Source organism: Mixophyes fleayi, chromosome 1 (assembly GCF_038048845.1).
Source record: "Mixophyes fleayi isolate aMixFle1 chromosome 1, aMixFle1.hap1, whole genome shotgun sequence".
Classification (NCBI taxonomy): domain Eukaryota; kingdom Metazoa; phylum Chordata; class Amphibia; order Anura; family Limnodynastidae; genus Mixophyes; species Mixophyes fleayi.
The window spans coordinates 180,277,463-180,299,844 of record NC_134402.1 but is presented as its reverse complement, the minus strand read 5'-3'; the positions used below and the strand labels follow the sequence as shown (position 1 = coordinate 180,299,844).

At 38.9% G+C, this 22,382-nt stretch overlaps 1 protein-coding gene across 4 annotated transcripts in view; it reads right to left on the bottom strand.

The window, feature by feature from the left end:
* Positions 1-22,382, bottom strand: part of PSD3 (pleckstrin and Sec7 domain containing 3) — a 444,956-nt gene that overhangs the window by 175,968 nt on the left and 246,606 nt on the right. The window contains exon 1 of one of the 4 annotated variants that reach the window (XM_075204586.1): positions 21,444-21,621. The exons of the other annotated variants lie outside the window; for them this stretch is intronic. The gene's annotated coding sequence lies outside the window, so the exon portion shown is untranslated. Of the gene's footprint in view, positions 1-21,443; positions 21,622-22,382 lie in introns of those variants that run through there. 4 annotated transcript variants of the gene reach the window in all.

The following is a 22,382-nucleotide window of genomic DNA, read 5'->3' as shown; positions in this document are numbered from 1 at the left end:
CTATTTCAAACTTTAAGAGTCTACAAATCAACACATGAAAGAATTAAAGGAAGTTCAATCCCGTCTGGATGACTTAGATAATAGGGGGTGCAAAAATTATTTAAGGATTAGAGGTATCACAGAGGACGACCCAACTCAGGGAATATAAGATATCCCAACAAATATCTTTAATAAGATTCAGAATAAGCATCCAGATAATTCCATTGACTTCTACAGAACGCATAGGGCTCTTCGCCCTCGCAATCTACAGTCTGAGAAGCCACAAGATATTATATGCACACCGTTACTTCACAATCAAGGAGGAAATTCTAAGGAAGTTCAGACAAACAGAGAGCACTGACCTCAACAGAAACCCGATTCAAATTTCCCAGGACTTATCTTGGTGCACCGGCAAAGGAGGTTACTTAAACCACTAACAGATGAACTCAAAGACCCAGAAGATTTTGGAATAGGGGGCTTAAGACCCTTTTGTTTGTCCAGGTATTTGATTAATCAAAACTGGTGATTATAGAAGTGGCCTCCTATCTAGGAGATCTCTATGAATTACTGTTACCAATTTTCAGGGATAAATTTGTAACACAGTAACATAGTTGATGGTGTTGAAAAAAGACACCAGTTCATCAAGTTCAACCTATTTTGGATCTCCTGTGATCCCTCTCTTATATTTGAAATTGAGCCAGATGAAGCAACCTCCATTCTGTTTCAATCGGGTAAAATCCCTACTAAGCCAATATTGCAGTCCTATTTCTCCCTGGATCCACTACTTCATTTTAATTAAAGATCATAATCCTGGGTACCCTTTTCCACTAAAAATTTGTCTAACCCTTTATTAAACATATCTATTGAATTTGCCATCACAACCTTCCCTGGCAGTGAATGCCATATCTTGACTGACCTTATTGAAAAGAACTCCTTCCTTTGTTGGTTGTGAAACTTCCTCTCCTCTAACCTTAGGGGATGATGGAGTGTCCTGTGTATGGTCCTTGGGGTAAAAAGTTCCCAAGAAAGTTTTCTGTATTGTAACAGAACCAGAGGCACTCCGCGTTACCACAACAATTGCCACCCATAGGGTAGTGAAGGGAAATCCACAATGTTGTGGTACCGTATTAATGTAAAAAAATGCGCAGCCGCGAGTAGCTACGATGTAGCGGCTAATTGAATATGCCCGTTAATGTATTTGTACATAGTAATCATATCCCCTCTTAGATGCCTCTTTTCTAAAGTAAACATGCCTAAACTGGCTAACCTTTCCTCATAACTTAATGACTCCATACCCTTTATCAATTTTTTCTCTTTCTCTTTTCTCTCTTTTTTTTCTTCTCAGAACCCTTTCTAGTTCCAAAATGTCTTTTATATAGAGTGGTGCCCAGAACTGTACTCTGTATTCAAGATGAGGGATTACCAATGATTTATATAGTGGCAAAATTACACTATCTTCCCTTGCATCTATGCACTTTTTTATGCATGCCAATACTTTATTGGCCCTTGCAGCTGCTGCTTGATATTGAGCACCATTGCTAAGACTACAGTCTACAAGCACTCCCAAAATCACATTTTATCTAATTTGCTTTTATTTCAAAGTCAACTTAAAAAAAATGATCACATGCACACATTTTTCCATGGTTCTGTTCTTTATATCATTTTTACGGTGACTGTTTCAAGGCTTGTGCAGAAATGGTAAGGGGAGACAGAGTGTAAATAATGCTGACCAAGAATTGACCTCACAAAAGACTTCTATTCAATTCTCTCTGCTGTACTACAGAAACATTCTTAACTTTGTATTTTTTTGTTATCCTGATTTATTCTTCTTACTGCTGAATATTATTTGCCTCATTCATATGGAATTGTCCCAGACAAATGCTTTTATTCTAAAATGATCAAATAAAACTAGCAACCAAATAGACTTACAATAAATAGCTATAGTTCACCCTTTACAGCACTTGTCATCACAGCACCTGTTTCAGAGTAAAGCTAGCCATACACGATACAATCTGGTTGTTAGTCTGATCACACATTGGTGGCCAAATTAAACAGATTCAACCGTTCAATACAGTTTGTGCACAACCTCAAAAGCCTAGTAATGATATCTCGATGTCCACACTTAAGAGGCGAGATGTTTTATTAAACCAGTCCCCCCAACTGCACTAATTCAGATGCAGAACATCTGTATCCCCATGTATGCCCGAATATTCACTTGCTACATTATTTAATCCTGGTCAATTGTCTGAGGAGCAATGGCTTCTGCTTCCTAGGTATTTGTGCTTCATATTGTTTATATCTTGTACTGTTTACCAAGTTGTTTGGTGTAAGCTGTCTGCCAGTGACCCTGACCTTAGCCTCGTTTAACATCTATAAACCTGTTCTGCCAGCACAGACATCTGACCGTGTTATGGCGACCAATGCAGACACCTAGCAAGACTAGCCTAAGAGCCATGACCTTTGCGTTCCTTGCAGCAAAGCCCATCACTACCATTACACTACATCCCCCAGTGTAAATCGCTAGTGGCATAGCAGGTCCACATCTGGACCGAACATTAGACTTGTTTTAAAGAAATGCACTGTATGGATTTGTGGATTCATTCATAGGTACAAGGGCAGTGATGTCACAGCATCTAATATTAATAAAGTCTCAGCTTTATAACCTGAATCAGATCCAGTCAGGACCCTAACCTAATATGCGGCTTGAGCTTTAATGTTCTGTAGTACAGAAGTTATACTTTACTTTTTTTATTGGAGCTGTAGTGGAATCTCTGGGTAATACTGAATCTTGTTGGTGTCAATAATAACAATGTAGCAAATTCTATTATGATCAATTGTGGATTTTAGTTAAATATTTGTTTTCTAAAGATCCAGAAAGTTACAGAAAACAGAGTGCATAATATGGGCAAAAGTAGAATAAAAATAGAATGGAATGATAAAAAATCAAGGCATTTACACTGCCTGTTAATGTAAAACGTCGGAGGAAGCTTAAACGTGCTATTGTCACACAGTACCTACGTATAATACCTACATATAAGTACCTACGTATAATGGACCCCTATAACAACTAAGACTTCTTAAATAATTAAAGTACATCTTTATCAGGATTCCATGATCTAAGTCCATTAAAATAAGGGCTAACAGGAACAACTCTATGCCTTATTGTTACCTCAGGTGTCCCCGAGAGGATTAGATCTGCTCAGAATAAAATGGGAAGCCGATCTAGGGGTTCTTTCTGATGAGTGGAATATGGTGGTGGGAAGTACTAGACATGCCATATCTTGTCTTAGGTTTCAGCAGATCCATTTTTACATTGTACACAGAGTATACTTAAAACAAACCAAGATGCACGCGATGGGACTGCGCACCTCTTCGGAGTGCCCCAGGTGCGGTATCACTGAGGGCACTTTTTGGCATCTTTTATGGTCATGTCCAGTTGTCCAGTCCTTCTGGGGCCAAATATGGGACTGCATCTCCTCCACACTACCTGTGATACTTTTGTTATGCCCTAAGATCTGCCTTAAGTAAACCACACTTCTAATATATATTTACCTTAACCTCCCTGGCTAAGGTTATTATAGCTAGGGGATGGATGGCGACTGAACCACCTAGTGTAACTCACTGGATTAATATAGTTACTGAAGTATGGAGGCATGAGCAGTTCATGTATGAAAGTAGAAAGGCCATACATAAATACCATAAGATATGGCACTATTGGTATGAATCAAGTTATGTTATCCACCCTCATCAGAATGATATGGTGGGTGTGGGAAGTCACCATGTGGGTGGTTAACTCTCAGTCCTGTGCAGCTTCAATTGATCTGACCTGGAGTGTAGTGAAAATGCTATGATGATATAATCACCCTAAAAGTTCACTAGATATCACTGTATAATGTTTATAGCGACATAGGCAGTGATAGATGTTAGTTAGATTAGATGTTAAATATGTTATTTGTATGTTGTAACTAAAAAATCTCAATAAAACTACTTTATTCAAAATAAGGACTAACAGGGGGCATGGCCAGGCAGCCATTTCGCTCACTCGCATAATTTTTCAGCTCTTGTGGCCTGGATAAAAAATCCTCTCCTTAACTCACAGATTTCTCACAGATTTTGATTCCAGTGAGGACAGGGAGTCAATAGACCCCTTTGTTGGCCTGCTGACCCATCAGAATTTGGGCATCCGGATCCGGATCCTCATAGTACAATTAGGCTTGACCAGCTATTTATCCCCTGCAGGGACGTTAATACACAGAAGCATATCTGCTAACTCACCCAGTAATCATCCCAAAACTGGGATGCTGGAAGATTCAGCGTGCATATCATCTGACAGTATGAGACTTCCAGATCTGTCCTCCTAAAAGGAACCTTCCATTTGCAATGGTGTCCAGCCTCATGGGCCACACCAGCCCACAGGAAGAGAGCAGACTGCTCAGAGTGAATGGCGGTGTCCATCCCAGCAACTCCACATTGCTGAGCGAAAGAAGACTCCATCTGACACCTTATAAGCAGCATCTCTGCACTGAAGGTGTCGGACCCTCGTACATCATCCCAGTAAACCCTCTGGTGCACGATCAAGTAAGTGAGACAAAAAGTCTGTCTGTCTTCCATATGCTGACCTCTAACACACTCTCTACCAGATCAGGAAGTTGACACCTCACCATCTATTCATAGTATTACAATAGAGGGGTCTCCAGAGTCAAATTCTACAAACTCTACATGGCACATACCAGATACGAACTAGCAGTTTGCCACTGGCAAGAGATGTTGTTACAGGAGCACACAATTTCAACTACCCAGAGCTCAGTGTCCATTTTTCCCCAACCCTGCTCTACAACTGGGAAAATTACTTAAATCTTGGATTCTGTTCACTTAATACTAAGTACTTTATCTGACAAGAATCCACTTTAATCCAGACAATAAAGAAAAGAAACAGAAAATGTGTATAACAGGGCACTCAAAGGGTTACATTTTCATAAAATCTGTTTGCAAACTTTATTGTTAAACAACAATGTTTACCAATACAGATTACAAAAGTTTTTCTGAAAATGTAACCCTTTAAAGTGTCCAGTTATACACATTTTCTGTCTCTTTTTCTTTCTTGTGTGGATTACGGAATTTACATGAGTGGGTGTACCTTCCCATTGATAATGACTTGATTTATAAGTGATACTTAATATGAGAGCAATAAAAACAAAAAAGATATCAAAGGGATGCAGGGATTACCCTGTGCGGTATATATTGTTCTAAGAATCCACTTTATCCTACATAAAATCAAGTTATTTGTCTATGACCACACATCTCCAATATATGAAGTGCTTCATCTATCCACTAGAGGCTGCTAAAGGGCCTTCAGAGCCAAGTCCCTTAAAAGGGTTTTTGACACACTCCTCTGCTCAGTATCTACTAAGTGCAACAAATTCTAATCATATGATCCTTCCAACATACTTGTAAGAAAGAATATGTTCTGCTGACCTCCAGCATTCAACCGGGGGGTTGTTAGAACATGTCAGAAAAGAAGCACTACCATGTTACTGCTTCTTTTCTGACTAGACCTTTCCAAGTGGCCTATGCTGACCAACTTTACTGCCTAAAAGATTACAAAGCATTGAATTGCGTTTTCCAGATTTCCCCCCACTATTATTTATTCCAATTTTGCCAAAAAGCAAAAAGTCACACACCAAGGGGATTCCTCGGTAACACTCTAATAGATCCTACTCAGCTGCCAGATCAGACAGACCAGAGTCACCCACAGACTCTGGCGAGGATGAATCAGCTCCTGTCACCAAGAAAGACATTCTCTCCATGATCCAAGAAATGAAAGACTAACTTTCCTCAATTATGAAGAGTTCCAACATGCCCCCCACACTACTGAATCTGAAGTGACCTCTCCAGGCACCCATACAGAACAAATAGAGAGGAGAATGAAGGTTATCATATCATACTAGACCTCCTTGGCAAAGTAGCTGTCGCAAATCCACCAGGAACTTAATACTATCCATGAATGGCAGGAAGACATGGACAATCAAGCTCGTAGATCTCAGGATCTAAGAAATGTCTGAATCTATTAAACTTGTGCACCTACACACTTACCTCAAGAAATTGTCCTCCCAACTTGCCCTGGAAATACCTGAAGAACATCTTCTCCTGGACCGAGCCCATAGGGCCCTAAAATCTTGTCCACAAGACCAGACTCTAGCTAGATCTTTACCTCTTTATGGCTAAATAATTTATTTTACAATCAGCAAGGAAACTGTACCCCAACTTACGAGGGAAACACCCTCTAAATTTTTCAAGATCTCTTCCCCACTACACTGTCTATGAAAAGAGAAATCCAACCAGTAACTTTAGTCCTTCGGGAAAGCAATGTCTGACAATGCTGGGGTTCTCCCTTCCGTCTATTCCCTAGGTCCCTAGGAGAAGCCCAAATATTCCTTTATAGGATTGGTCTTGCGCCACAAACCCCTCTTGAACCTGATCGTTGTAATTACAACAATCTGGGTCCTTTCCACCAAAATCTCTGACACTCCTCAGAAGAGACTGGTCTATAGTTCTGAAAATCTCTAAGCAACGACCTCCATTCCCCTTAATATTTTGCTAAAACACTTCTTAAATTTGAAACAAGACTGTTTTGAATATTCCACTGGATTCGACTGACCCAGACTGATGTCATCATCATCATCTATTTATATAGCACCACTAATTCCTCAGCGCTGTACAGAGAACTCATTCACACTAGTCCCTGCCCCATTGGAGCTTACAATCTAAAGCCCCTAACATTCAAACATACACACAGACCGAGAGAGACTAAGGGCAATTTAATAGCAGCCAATTAACCTACCAGTTTTTGGAGTGTGGGAGGAAACCAGAGCACCCGGAGGAAACCCATGAAAAGACATGGAGAACATACAAACTCCACACAGATGAGGCCAAGGTCAGGAATCGAACTCATGATCCCAGTGCTGAGATGCAGAAGTGCTAACCACTAAGCCACCGTGCTGTCCAATGATGTGTTGCAAACACTGCCCCTAGTGGCCGGGCCAGGTCCTCTTTGCTACCCTTTACCCAATCCTAGAGGGCCCTACCATTCTGACTAAGGAAATGCTTAACTATAGTTCAACTCACAACCGCAAACCCTCTGGGAAGTTCTACAACGTCTTCTGTCTTGATATTATCACAGTTCCTACAGACTGCACCTCTAAGGACATCTTGCTATAATACCTGTAAAACACATACTGTCTTTGGAAACTTGACAGGATCTTGTTTCAAAAACTCTTTAAAGTCATTTTGCTACCTCTGACAAGGAATTAGAAGAATGCTGATTAGGATGCACCCCTGTTCTCTGTTTGATACATTGCTTCCCAACAGTTTCAGCTGTTTGCTTTGTTCTTTGTTTTGCCTCTTCTGTCTTTCTAGAGCCAACATCCTTCACCTATCTGCTGGGACCACTTCCCATAATGAAGAGGATGGGACTTGATGAAGCAATGCTCCAGGGGTTAATTGCCTCTAATGGTATCATTATCTGTTGTCATCTGTTCTTTGATTTTGTTATATGTACAGGTTTATTGCACAATATTTTTTGTGAGTTTTACCCAACATACGCCCCCCCTTCCCCAACTTAGGTCTAATGCGTAATAAGTGCCAATTGAGAGCTTCACTTCTGCTGACCACCCTCCCCCTTCATCTTTCGCTCACAGTCCCCACTAAAAACTTTTCCCCATAGAGCCTTGGGTTCTTTGTTAGTCCCTCAGATGACTCACTCATCATTACCCATCCCTTCCCAGCACTATAAACTGATGACCATTGTCCCACTTTGACATTTTCTTCCCATCTTTTGCCCCTCTAAACGCTCTAAAACAGTTAGAATTGCAACATAAATATAACCCCAATCCCACTACCCTTCAGAATATCAGGGGGGACTTACCGTATTTGCCGGCGTATAAGACGACTTTTTTGCCCTGAAAAACATGCCTCCAAGTGGGGGGGTCGTCTTATACGCCAGGTGCACTTCAGTTGGGATAGACATAGCTGCCATAGTGGCCTTCCGATACTCACCCGGTGCCTATAGTGGCCTCCCGATGCCCGCCCACCTTATTCTACATACCATCCAGTATCGCACGGTATCCAGTGCGGCCGCGGCGGGTCATCAGCGTGGCTGCGGCGAGCATCAGCAGCGATACAGGGGTGCCAGCCTTTTCGGCGTGACCGGCCCGTTCTGCTCGGCGGGAAGCAGCGGCGCTCCGGCCCGCCCCTTGTCTACACAGAGCTCGCACATGCGGACTTGCGCACTAGTGCCAATTACAGGGAGATGCAGGGACCATTCAGCTTTAGTGAATTAGCCTCTGGCGTTTACTATTGGCTGGTATAATACAAGATGGGGAGGGGTCTTAGTCACCCTCACACTATTTATGAACATTCCTTTGGGAGCTCAGCAAGGTCTGACAAAGGGGGCGTGTCCCCAGAAACATGTTACCTATCCCGTGGTTTTGCTGATCCAATGTTTATACTCTTGATGTGCCTGTCATACTCCTTAATAAACTTGCACTGTTTTATGTTTACTGTACATGTTTGATAACATACAGCCTTGTGACAGTTTTCCTGCATGTCATAAGCATTCGAATATAAATTAACATGTTGAAATCAAATCTGATGTTCTTTTACGTTTTATTTGGTGTGTGGAAGGTGTGCGGAAGAGGGGGTAGTCTTATACGGCGAGTATATAACAAAATCTATATTTTGAGTGGAAATGTTGTGGGTCGTCTTATACGCCCAGTCGTCTTATACGCCGGCAAATACGGTAACCTTCTCCTGTTACATTAGGCAGCCAATAGATTACAGTGGCTGAACCAGCATTACTATGAAAAAGGAAATAAAGTAGTTAGAATCTTGGCCACTAAACTACGGGCTAAAGTAGCTGCCCAAAACCTCTGGGCCATCAGCAGAGTTCTGAAATATAACCCTCAACGGAGTCATTCTAAATCCCAAGACATTGCTGGGCGAACTATCCAGATGCACTTGTGTAAAACTAAAGTGTTTTGTGTTGTGTATAAGCGGACATTGTAAATGAGACCATTTAACTGTGTTTGCTACTACCTGAATAGTCACATTCCCCATAATTTTGTATAACTCTATCCCTGGTTGAGCGTCACAAGTTAGTAGGTGTAGAGTCCATTTTCAAGCTTAGCTTTGGGAGCCAGCTCGTCTAAATCTGAACGGTTTAGTAACACCGCAACTTAGATTTCACAGAACAGATAAAATCACTCTTAGGCTAGTTGCACAGTAATGCTTTACGCATATTGAACATGGCATTTACATACTGCTTGCAGGCAGCATTCATAGAGCTAATGAGACAGGAACTTGACACTTGCAGTGTCTGATATGAGCAGGAATAAGCACCAACTTCCCAGGGCTAAAATATACAGAAACACAAACCATGCCATGTGCTACTAGACCTAATCTGTATAGCATTTGCAAACAGAATGATCAGAAGAACACAGTCAGCACTGCAAAACTAGACAGACGACAAAACTAAGTGACTAATATGCCAAAATGACTTACAGTATATGTCTAGTTATGATTACTATATGTTTGGGAGGTTTGACTAAAACCAAATCTGTGTGCGATTGAAAGCACGTAAAATTGCTTAATAATCAAATAATAGTTCTCAGTACAATCCCCATTATTTCATCCACTATAGAGACAAGTGAGCAGCTTGTACTGGCAGACTTTGCAGGCACAAATTCCTTTCACTATGGTATGCAGCCACATTCCAAGATTAACTGAGCTAAATACACATTTTAGGAAGAAGACAGAAAGGGACTTCGGGGGTCTATAATTAATATATTATAAATAATTTCATGTACTCCTGCAATTGGTAAAATATTCTCGTCTGTTGTTCTATAAATAAATGAGTATTAACAAAATCTAATTATATGACTGATTGCCCTTTGGTAAACATGCTGTATGAATTTTCAATTGGAAAATCTATTTGAAAACACTGAAAAAAAAGTCACAATGTTGATGTGATAAAGTAAAGGGACTTTTTTTTATAGGTTTTCATTTGATTACCCGGCCTTAATGCCATGAACAGTTTTAATGCAGAAACTGCAGTAAAAATCAGGTATGTTTTTTAACTTAAATCACTGTGGCATGCTGTAAGAAGAATGTTGTCATTTTTCCTTTTCTTTTAACTTCAGGCCGATATTAATAGTTTATGACTCTGGACTACCATGGAAACCACAGTCACACAGCACATGAGTTAATGAACAGAGAGGCTTTGGCTCGCCCCTCTGAGCTCTCTCTGGTCTAAAAAATCCTATCCTTTTCCACCCTCTGCCATCACATGACATGCTGAGATCCTGTGTAGCAGACTGACTGTGTCAGTGTCTGGCAGCCATTTTTATTTGGAAACAGAAAGCTTTTGAAAACGAGATAATAACTTGTAGGAGGATAGCTAAGAACAACGGCTATCAGATGCAAACTTAAAAAGATACTTAACTTTTGACTTAAAGATAAAAAATATTTTATATGGGATTGCTGCTTGCTGGACTGGAGAACAATTGTTTAACAAGTTCTTTATGAGAGGCGGTTCTTTTTAATTTAATTTAAATTTTTTATTTTTCATTTCACCTGCAGTTACCACACCCCTAATTGTTACACCCCTGGTCACCATAGATGCTTGCCAAGTTATATTGAAGTCAATATGGAAGTGAGGTGGATGTTTTTAAAACTACAGGTGGCAGTGTAGAGCCACCCCAACCCCCTCAGATGGAGCCCCGGATCAGCTATATGTAGCAGTTATAGTACTGTAGTACAGAACTAGAAAATCAATTTAGTTCACCAAGTTAAAAAGGCAACAAAGGATATGTGTAAGCCCCTCTCCTCTCCAGTTTCACACCCAACCAGCACTCCCAGACCTTCAGCAGTAAGAGTGCCCATGCTGCTTGCAAAGGCAGAGTGCTTAAATAGACATAATTGTGACTGTTCTTGTGAAACAACAGCAGATGCTTGAATAGCTAATAGTATCAATCATTATGATGCTGCTGGCTGGGGTCAGAGCAGCCATGTATTGAGTTGAGATGCCATGTATTGAGCTTGTGATTGGGTAAAGAGGGGGCCAAGGTGCTGACCTTAGGTTTTGTCAGCTGAAAGAAGCATATCAAATCAGAAAGGGGCAGAATCTTGTTTGAAAAGAATGAGATTTGGGCAAATCTAGGCATAGTTTGGCTAAATCTGGTTTGGGTGGATGAAGGACGTGTCCTGCTTTGTCATTGTTGGTTTTTCCTTTGGAAATGTTGTCAGGTATGAAGCATACTTTTCAACCAGAGGGCAGAAAAAATGTTAATGAATGAATTGTAAATCATATTATTATCAATTAAATGAATATTAGTGTAAAACATTTGCACGTGACTTCCTTTTAATGAAGTTAAAAAGATTGAAATTAGACTTCTGAAAGATGAGAGCCCTCAAATGTACTTGCCATAAATGGGCTTGCATACTGCAAACAAATTATAAGTGGTTAGTACTTCTGTCTCTCAGTACTGGGGTCATGAGTTCAATTCCCATCCATGGCCTTATCTGTGTGGAGTTTGTATGTTCTCCCTGTGTTTGCATGGGTTTCCTCCGGGTGCTCCGGTTTCCTCCCACACTCCAAAAACATACTGGTAGATTAATTGGCTGCTATCTAAATTGACCCTAGTCTGTCTCTGTCTGTCTGTCTGTCTGTCTGTCTGTCTGTCTGTGTGTGTGTGTTAGGGAATTTAGACTGTAAGCTCCAATGGGCAGAGACTGATGTAAATGAGTTCTCTGTACAGCGCTGCGGAATCAGTGGCGCTATATAAAGTAAATGATGATGATAATACACAAAGTACTGTAATATCCTGAGCATCGGTAGGCTAAGGCTCTTTCAAGTTTGTTGGTCAGGAGTTCAGCAGCTGTAAATTATAAAGTATCCTGTCATCTAGGTGATGTCCCATCTTCTGCTTTCATAGATTTTACATCATGAGAACCAGGCCCACAGATGAAAAACACCTGATAATTTTAGTCACAATTGAGTTTTTGCCTTTGATTGTGTTACACCAATTGAAATTTTTGAGGTTTGAGCTGTGACAGGTTATTGAATCATACAATATTAGTACTTCGCCCTAGTCCTTTCATAAGTAACCGTTTACAGAACAGGATCAGGCAATGATACTTCTCCACACTAGCCTATGACCTCTTCAAATAGACAGGAAAATATTATCTATTATCACAAAACCCCTACCCAAATGTGCAGATTACAAATGTAGTACTTAACAAAATATTTTACTGTAACTGTACTTACAAAATAAGACACAGCTTACAAAATTTCTCATCAAAGTGTAACATTAACCAATAAAACATCTCAAATTACCACTGACCCTCTTTCATCCCACTACACCCCCGTTCTTTTAATAATCTGTTAATTTATGTATAGTTTAGAAGAGTTATAAAACGTCAACGTCTTTGTAATCAGTTTTTGCACTAGCTGGCTGCATACCTGGATTATCTTTATGCATTATTTTTCTAAATGTCTAATGTTACATGTTAATGTTTGTATAATAATAATAATAATAATAATAATAATAATAAACTACTGGAACAATAAAAGCCAATGAGGTAGGTTAATTGAGTTTAAAGAGACCAAAAACTCTGGTCACACTGACTTGTCATAATAAAATGTCTCCTACCAACCATAGAGCAATAATAAGTTATTATAGTAACAAATTTACTTCCTCTTGTTATGGGGATATAAAAATGAAATAAAAATATTTACAATTAAAACATAATTTTGGATTTCAATATCTATTCTGCATCCCCAAATCTAGGGATGGTTTCTGCTTATTTGCAGAAGCAATGAACATCTCCAATTGATGACATTTGTTTCAGATATTTATGGCTAGCAATCACATTGCTGTAAGAAACACATAGCTTACCACGTGAAAAATGGGGACAGCACTGACTTAGCAAATCAAGTAATGTACAATTACATTATAGAAAATAAGTACCGCGTATTGTTGTCTGATACATGTCCAACGTAGTTAACAAGCTTATCACAATAATATCACATTTCCAGAAGAAAATGTATGTCATAAAATATTATCAGAATTCAGAGGTTGATTTATCACATACAATACATTATATATTCAATCTACTGAATCAAAAGGCAAAATATTCCTTAAACTTATTTTGTGCACAAAAATTATCTTCATTTATATAACAATATAACATGGACTTTACAGAAATAAATGTCTTTGTTTTGGCTTCCAAATTTGCAGGAGCAGTACCACATTAAAGTAATCTGTCTGTATTGATGAACAAAGGTAACTAATGGTTCACTGAATAGGATTGTAAGACTACATCAGCGTTTTGTCCCCAAAAAAATCCTGGTTTCTGTTAGTGTGTCTGACTCTCCTCTGATAACAAAGAACAGAGAACTGGTCAGGAGCAGATCGAGTATATTTATTCTAAGCTTTATAGACTGTGTGGAACAGATACAATAAATCAAGCTTGTAATAAACTACATTAATGTGTCCAGCAGATGTCTCTAAGATCTATGCCAAAATCTTCCAGCTGTTAGCACTCCCGCCATCTTAACATATCCACGCACTCTTGCTGTTCATGGATGCCAATGCCACTGAATTTGGAAAAAAAACAAAAAAAGCATTATATTTTTGTATTTTGGTTGGCAACTTCCTGTCCTGTGTAAGATACATGCTTGCCAACTTTAAATATCTCCCCTCCAGGAGATGCCGGAGAGTAGGTCAAGTGGCAAGTGCAGGAGCATGGCGCAGAGGATTGCATCAATTTGGCCCTGCAGGGAAATGCTGTGATTGCGTCATAACACAATGGGGGCATAGCCATTTGGACTCGCTGTAGTTCTACCTCTTGGGTAATGGATTGAAGGTGCAGCTACACAACATGTACAACTTCACCCAACTGGACTCAACAAGGAACTGAATCTAATTATAGTACTTAGGAAGGAGGTCAGATCAGCTCCCGTTTACAAGAGAGCTCAATAAATGGACTTTTAAACACAAAAATGTAATTTTATCCTGGAATTAAAAATCCATAAACAGACACTGATTTCTGTAATTATATAATATATGTAGTTATAGGCACTCAACCATACAACCTATTCAAAATGTATTTGCTACAAAAAAAGATGATGAATAATTGAAAAAAATATATCTATAAAAAAAATCACACACCAGCTGCAAGAATGGCATTTCTAATACATTTAAAATGTGGAAATTGTGCTCAAACTTCCTGTTGTTACCACTGGACAGAGATATAAATGACAGTATAAAAATAACATGTGGTGTAGAGAGGTGCAGCACACAAAGAAAAGCCATCAAGTCTAAGAAAGTATAGCGCTTAAAGCCCAGCACTGGCAAATAGTTATTAGCTTAGCAGCAAATAGGTACAGTGGTATATCCCATATATCAAAGAACACAAGTAGTTCTCTCTGACTACAAACCGAGCGGGTTAGGGCTTAGTATGACTTACTTTTGGAGTTTGTTGAACAGATGGACATTTCTCTTTATTAATTACAGGTAGTATGGTACTCCCTGTACTCAGAAAATATTTGCTTGTATAGGCAGCTAAAGACTGCAACAAAGACTCAGAGGTATATTTACTAAACTGCGGGTTTGAAAAAGTGGAGATGTTGCCTATAGCAACCAATTAGATTCTAGTTTTCATTTATTTAGTACATTCTACAAAATGACAGCTGGAGTCTGATTGATTGCTATAGGCAACATCTCCACTTTTTCAAACCCGCAGTTTAGTAAATATACCCCTCAGTATCCTGAACTGTTTAACTCTATTCTGTACTGTATCTCCCAGAATTTAAGAGATGTACAGTAATTAAGTAAGATTACAGGTGAAAGTTGAATTGAGCTTCACTGCCTTCTACAATATACAATGTCACAAACACCACCTATCATGGGGGAATGAGGTAGAATTATGTAAAAGTATAGTGGAAATACACTTGTATACAATGTTTCTTAAATTGTACACTATACTCTGTAAAAATGCTATTTCAATTTAAAACTGTTGTATGTATTTCTGGTGTATGTATTTTGGTGGTAAGTGATATGATCATTAGTATTGGCTTATTATTTGTATTCTGCTTTAGTAATACCAGTGCCAATCAAAAATTCTGGAGAAAGGAAAAAAGGGATTCAGCAGGCATGATAGTTTTTTAAAAAGGAGAATGGTCTCCGACACAGTCTTTGGCTTGTGGAAAAAAAGGGACATTAATAAAGGTCCTTTCACTTGTTTGCAAACAGTAAATGGGACAGATTTGAATTTGACGTTTTAAAAAACAGTGTTTTGGTGACAAGATTAATTTAATGGAAAATCTTTTGCTTATGTTTACATGATATATTTTGCAACATTCGCACTGTTTATATATAAATATTTGTGTAGAATTACTTTGTAACACTAAATAAGTTACAAATAGGGATTCCCAACACCAGTCATCATTGACCTCTTAGTATATATACTAAATTAGATAAAATAAGGGTGTGTATGTTATAAGCATATAGATGGCATCAGCATTAGTCCAGACAACTGTAGCTATGTTAGCAATAGAATTTGCCTAATTGTAAAATAAAAAGCACCAGCCATGCCTTCCATGGACTGGACACATATACTCTCACTGTTCTGTTTGGAATGACAATTCTATTTATTTTACAAGGCATCAATTTTGTAGGAAAAAGGGAAATGAACCAATCAGAATACAACTTTTTACCTACTCCACTACCTAAAACTCGAGCTAAAAAAACAGTTGTACACATAAAGCTTTACACAGTAGACTAAACAGGATAATAGGGTTTAGTACCTTCAAAAAGAGGGACTGTTATATGGGGTAAAAGAGGAGGCAATAGTAATTATAAATCTAAAGGAGCAAATTCAATTCCCATAACTAGTCCTAGTACAATGTACCATCTGTAGCATGTTTACCTTCCAAAAGTCCCAATTTTAGGAGGACTCTCCTGATTCTCAGGCACAAAAAGGCTGTAACTTCACGGATATGTGGTTTGAGTGAATTATGGGAGAGACAGAGTTTTTTCTGATTTTGCTCATTTGATGCTTAGCTTAAAATTTCCGCAAAATGTCTGGAAGAGCTGAGGTACACTCACAGCACACTGCAGTGAGTGAAGACCAAGAGATACCTCCCAACTTTCCTGATTTAGGGGGAACACTCCCAATTTGAGGGCTTTGTATCACCGTTCTGATCAAGACAGAATTTTTTCCATGGGATGGAAAGTTGGGTGTTATGTCCTTTCCACTGTAGCTCTTAAGGGGTGCTTTTGGGGGGAGGGGAAGAGTGCTGGGAACGTTTCAGATTGACGGAAGTGCTGGGCATGCCCCCTTCTTATAAGCGTGCTACTGCTTCAAAAGTTGGAATATATGACCAAGATAAGATTATGGAAGCTTTCAACCCTATTCCAAAACCGATACACTGCATTATAGAAGATGGATCTCGCGTGACTTTTTCTTTTGCAAGCTTAGTGTGTTATCAAAAAATAAAAGAACAGTGGTGAATATTTACACAATTTGACCTTCAGTTTACCCCCCCAAAAAAGTGGTAAGCTGGGGTTAAAATGCTGGTATTGTTCATAGAATAAAAGAGTACAGTAACTTGTTTCCTTAATATTTTTTTATTATAGTGGAACTGCAGAACTGTATAGAAGAATAATGTATGAAACAGTACAGGCACTGTAACAAACAGCAACTTCCATACATGCACATAGTATAGCATAATCCAATTTAAATTGTGAATGAAGAGAAAGGAGATGGGGAGGAAAATGAGAGAGGGGGAATCAATGGGAGAATGCAATAACTCCAACCTCTTTATTGACAATTCTGTCTGGAGCTCGGATGTCACTTGTAGCTTCCCCACTCATTGTGGTGAGCTCATTGAGCACTTAGACTCTTATTAAGAATACTGTTTTCAGTTTCAGGAAGAAGTCTTCTGAAAAAAATTGTCTCTTTAAAGAGGGCATTACATGGAAGTGTGTAGCGCCAAGAAAGGGATATGGTGACATCTGAAGGAGAGGAAGAGACATCCCAGGCGTTGCAAGCATAGGCAACCTCTGGCTTTGGCTCACTAGCTGATGTTAAAATAATAGCTGCAGACGAGGCATTTTTTGAATTGCGGAACAGCTGAATGTGGGTTATATGGGAGTGAATGGGAATAAGGGTCTACATTATAGCTGCCTTCTGGGGTTCTCTGTGCAATGTGGCTGTCAATGCAGTGGGCCCTCAGTGCAGTGTAAGAATTCTCACTGCAATATGTCTGTCGATGGTGGAATTTCTGTGTGATATGGCCGGCAATGAGGGAAGTCTCTGTGTCATATAGCAGGCAAAGAGCCGTCTGTACAATATGGCTGTAACAGGAGGAGGGGTCTCTTAGTCTGGAGGCTGTCTGTTTCTCCCTTAGTCTGAAGGCCCTGCTTTGCTCTCTAAGTCTAGTGCAGTGTTTCCCAAACCCAGTGCTCAAGTACCCCTAACAGTGCAGGTTTTCAAGGTCAAAAGTGAAAAAATTAGCACCACAAGTGGATCTTTCAAAATGTGTCAGTCAGTAATGAATACACCTGTTCTTCAGTAAAGAGATATGGAAAACATACACTGTTAGGGGTAATTGAACACTGGGTTTGGGAAACATTGGTCTAGTGGCTATGTGTGCTCCAACATTATTGTTCAGGAAAACAGAAGGAAGGAATTCAATTAGCCGAGAAGTGTCTCGTGGACATTTCGGAGACAGGTTCCGGTGGAGCTTTTAACAGAAATCTCTGCTCATTTTTCCTCACGTTCCATCGAGGTGCGAGGAAAGACGAGTGGAGATTTCTACCGTAGTATCTAAAAAAGTGCGCAGGTGCAGTGTTCTAAGAAACATGGTGGCTCATTTAATCTGCCCCAAAGAATGCACTGAATTGAGATGCATTGTGAGAATCAACACTTTTAAGTGGCAGCAGAGGGAAAAAGAGGCATTGCCAACATTATCATTCCCTGGTGACTCCAGCAACATCAAGGCACAATTATAGGAAACCTTACACTATACTACTGTTGTGGAACTACAAGACACAGCATGCTAAGAGTTGTAGTTCATCAGCACCTGGAGAGCCAAATGTTGCAGAGAAAACACTTTTTGCACTTAGGGTAGGTTACTAGAGGCTGATTGATAAAAATGGGATTCTACTACTATATTTCTACAAAGCTGGATTAAGAACAAATGAGGTTCTAAGAAGTATAAGTTTTTTGTGGCCTCTTCCACAGATATCCTTAGCGTCTCAGCAAACAATTAAACTAGCAGTCTGCCCTCATGATTATTCCTTCCATGCCACGTTTCATTGTGCCCTACCTCCCATTATCAAGTTATATTGCAGAGACCATCTCTCATTTTCAGTCATATTACACAGAGGGATATATTTACTAAACTGAAGGTTTGAAAAAGTGGAGATGTTGCCTATAGCAACCAATCAGATTCTAGCTGTCATTTTCTAGAACGTATTAAATAAATGATAACTAGAATCTGATTGGTTGCTATAGGCAACATCTCACTTTTTCAAACCCACAGTTTAGTAAATATACCCCTGAGACTCCATTGCCAGTCATATTGCATGGATACCCCACATTTCACTGAGGACCCCTAATACCAGATATATTGCAGAGACACTTATCCCTGGCAGATTATGTATTAAACTTTCTTTGCTTCATAGAGTGCTGTTTTCTTTCCTGTCTTTCCTCTTTTAATAGTACCAGGACAATACAGTCATTGTACACAAGGTCATGCAATAGATAGTTCTGCACAATTACTAAACAGAGCATTGCCCACATGACATTAGCATATGTGTGGCGCATTTTATTCCAGTTTCATGTCAAGCATATAGTTAAAGGGTTATTAACATTTAGAAATTAAGTTCTGAGTATATCTTGGAAAATGCACATATTTGTAAATAAGTGCTTTCAGTGAATAGGACACTATGAATGATCAAAGCACACAACTGGGTGTTGTTGTGGTGTCATTTCCGCATGAGCAACCAATAATTAGATTTCTAAATGTGGCAATGGTAATGTGATAAAAATGCTATAAAGCAAGCTTATTTCAATGCAAAAGTGAAACCACTTGAGAGAGACCACAGTCGCTACGTTTGAATTATTTTAGCAGTTTACTAAACCATAAGCTTCTAATTGAGTGAATCTGCCCTACAAATCTTCAAAGGGAAACGAAGGGAACACCTGTATAAGTATTCTGAAGACGTGATGCTGAGTACAGAGACAAAGGTACATGTGGGTCCCATTTTGGTCTAAGATGGTAAGCACATGACTATTCAGCTTCACTATATATATATATATATATATATAAATAAATATATATATATATATATATATATATATATATATATATATATATATATATATATATGGGGGTGTTGATGCAATGAGGACATTTTCTATAACAGATTTCTTCCGAGTTAATCTGTTAGTTACACTGGTCCTTCTCTCTTAAAGCCACATTCATTTTTGTAAAACCATCAAATGGATTTATGTAGTTGATAGTGTGTATTACACTTTGAATACCTATACCCAAAGCTTCTCTGGAATGCCTGAGAAGGTCCTCTCTTCAGTTAGATAGAATGCCACTGACAAAGGAAAGGAACAGGAGCAAAAAGAGTACTTTTTTTGTGGGATACATCGTTACTATGAGATGTAGGTCATTTTATGGTACTATTGAACAGGTACATTTTAGATTGAAAATCATTTTATTGAAAACCTCACCCACATTTTAATAAAGTCAATAGAATATGACAGCTTTTCATGTTCATATAAAAACCATAAATAGAGATGAATATAAAAATATATATCATCGTCATCTATTAATTTATATAGCGCCACTAATTCCGCAGCGCTGTACAGAGAACTCATTCACATCAGTCCCTGCCCCATTGGAGCTTACAATCTAAATACCCTAACATACACACACAGACTGAGAGAGACTAAGGGTAATTTAACAGCAGCCAATTAACCTACCAGTATGTTTTTGAAGTGTGAGAGGAAACCGGAGCACCCGGAGGAAACCCAAGAAAAAACACGGGGAGAACATACAAACTTCACACAGATAAGGCCATGGGCGGGAATCAAACTCATGAGCCTAGTGCTGTGAGACAGAAGTGCTAGCCATTAAGCCACTGTTGGAGCAGAGCTGTACCATATGTAACTTGTAGTTATTACATATAACACAGATCTACTTGAAAACGGAGAAGAACTGACCTACGCCAACTCAGAGATGATGAATTAGAATGCGTGCGCCCTCGTTGCACCCCAACTCCTTCTCCTGGCACACACCCGGTTGCACTGCTGTGAGAAGGCAAATATGGAGTAAAGAATAGAAATGTGATGCTGTTGCCTTCATATTTGCATTTAATGTCCCCACAGCGCTTAAATGTGCAAGTAGGCATAGCACTTCATGATGCTGCTTTTTTGTTAGTTTTCTTCACTTACATTAGTTTTTTGGTATTTGTGTAATATATATTTATGAAGACATATGTAGTAAAGGGGATCACAAAATGATCAACTTCTCCACATAATAGCATCTACAATTCCAATCTATGTTTTGACTTTACTTTAGTACTTTAATTTTGGGGTAATCTATAAATAGCCTTGCAAATTGAGAATCCTTAAAATAATATTATAACAGTTTGCTTAGTACGCTACTCAAATGTTTTGTACTCACAGGTGTGAAAAGTTACTAACTGCCCAAAAAGTCAGAGTCAGTTGTTTTGCTTAAAGTCACAACACTTATATGTGTCTAGGACGCCATGCACATGTAACATCATCATTTGTAACAAAGAAAGAACTTTCTTATGTCTGCTGGTATGTTTTGGTACAATTCAATCAGATAGTGGTGCACAAACACTGCTTTTACTTGTGATCTTTCTGGGAATTGAGGCAAATGTTCTGTAAGTTTAATTCATGTTGAGCTTTCGTTCGCTTTTAATACATAGCACTTACATTTAAACAAACAGGGAGATGTAATTTTATCTTAAGTAACTAGCCATACATCCCTTCTGTACCTCAATAGTAAATAAACATACCACTATACTGATAACACTAGACTCTCATGTTACAACTATATACAAAGATACTGGTCTTCCAGAGACAAAAACACACACACCCCAATGATTAAAAGTTCCGTTATCGCATATAATTTTTAAGCTGCAATAAAATCATAGTAATCCTTTATTGCTTCTCAAAATACTACTGCTACTAATAATACAAACAACCTGTTTCCTTAGTATGAATCTTTAAAAAACAGAATTATCACTAGAAGGTTCAATCTCCCTTTGAACAATGCAAGATGGAAAGGTGTTAGGAAGAGATACAGTGGGAGAATGAATAGTAAATACTGTAGAAAGAAGAAATAGCATGATTACCTTTGTTACAAATAATCATATATATTCATCCCATGTCCTGTGAGTTGTCCTCAAACTTTCTGCTTGACAAACTTGTCCGAGGAAACACTTCATTCTGTTGCTAGTGTCTGAAGGGCATATACACAGAGATGCAGTATCTGCTCTGACATTTTACCAGAATGCTCCAACACTGCTCAGGGCAAGGATCACAATTTAAAAAAAAAAAAAGTTTAACAACTTCCCTTCTATCCACTCCCAAAGAGTCCCACCCTCTTTTTCATTCCAGCACCCTGTGACCTCCCCTCTTATCCAGGACCTGGCTGTGGAAAAGTGAGCAGCACATGACTATTTCACTTCATTGTGCATCTTGGAATTGTTCAGAGCCTGATACAGGCTGGTGGTCACAGTGCCTGCTGCACTGTGCTAACCCCTTCACTGCCTTCATATTACAGGTAGCCTTTATACGTGTTTCTGTTGCTGTACAATGTTTTCCATATTATATTACTATATTTCTACACATAAAAACACATTAGAGATCATTTACAAACCACAAAACATCTGCTGTACATTTTAAAAGCCGTTTTGTTGGCGCTGTGTGACTTGATTTACACAAGTGCACCTAGACTTCCACCGAGGCTCATCAGTTTAAGGAAAGTGACCGTCTTAAAGCTGTCGGTTTTTGGATTTTATCCTATATTTTTAATGGACCCATTCTGGCCTGTTATACTTCGGTGAAAAAGCGCATTTTCAAGTGCACGCAAAGATAATTGCCATAATGAAGAGTGTTCCAAAGTCCCCTCCCGCTCATGATTAACTAGAATAGGGAAAAAAAAGCGTATAGGTCTCAATTGAACAAATTCTTATTTATCTTACTGCATATTTCAGGTTTCATATCAATTTAAAAAAAACCAAAAACACAACCTAAGGCCAGGGAAGCAACAGTGCACCGTTGGGCGCTAT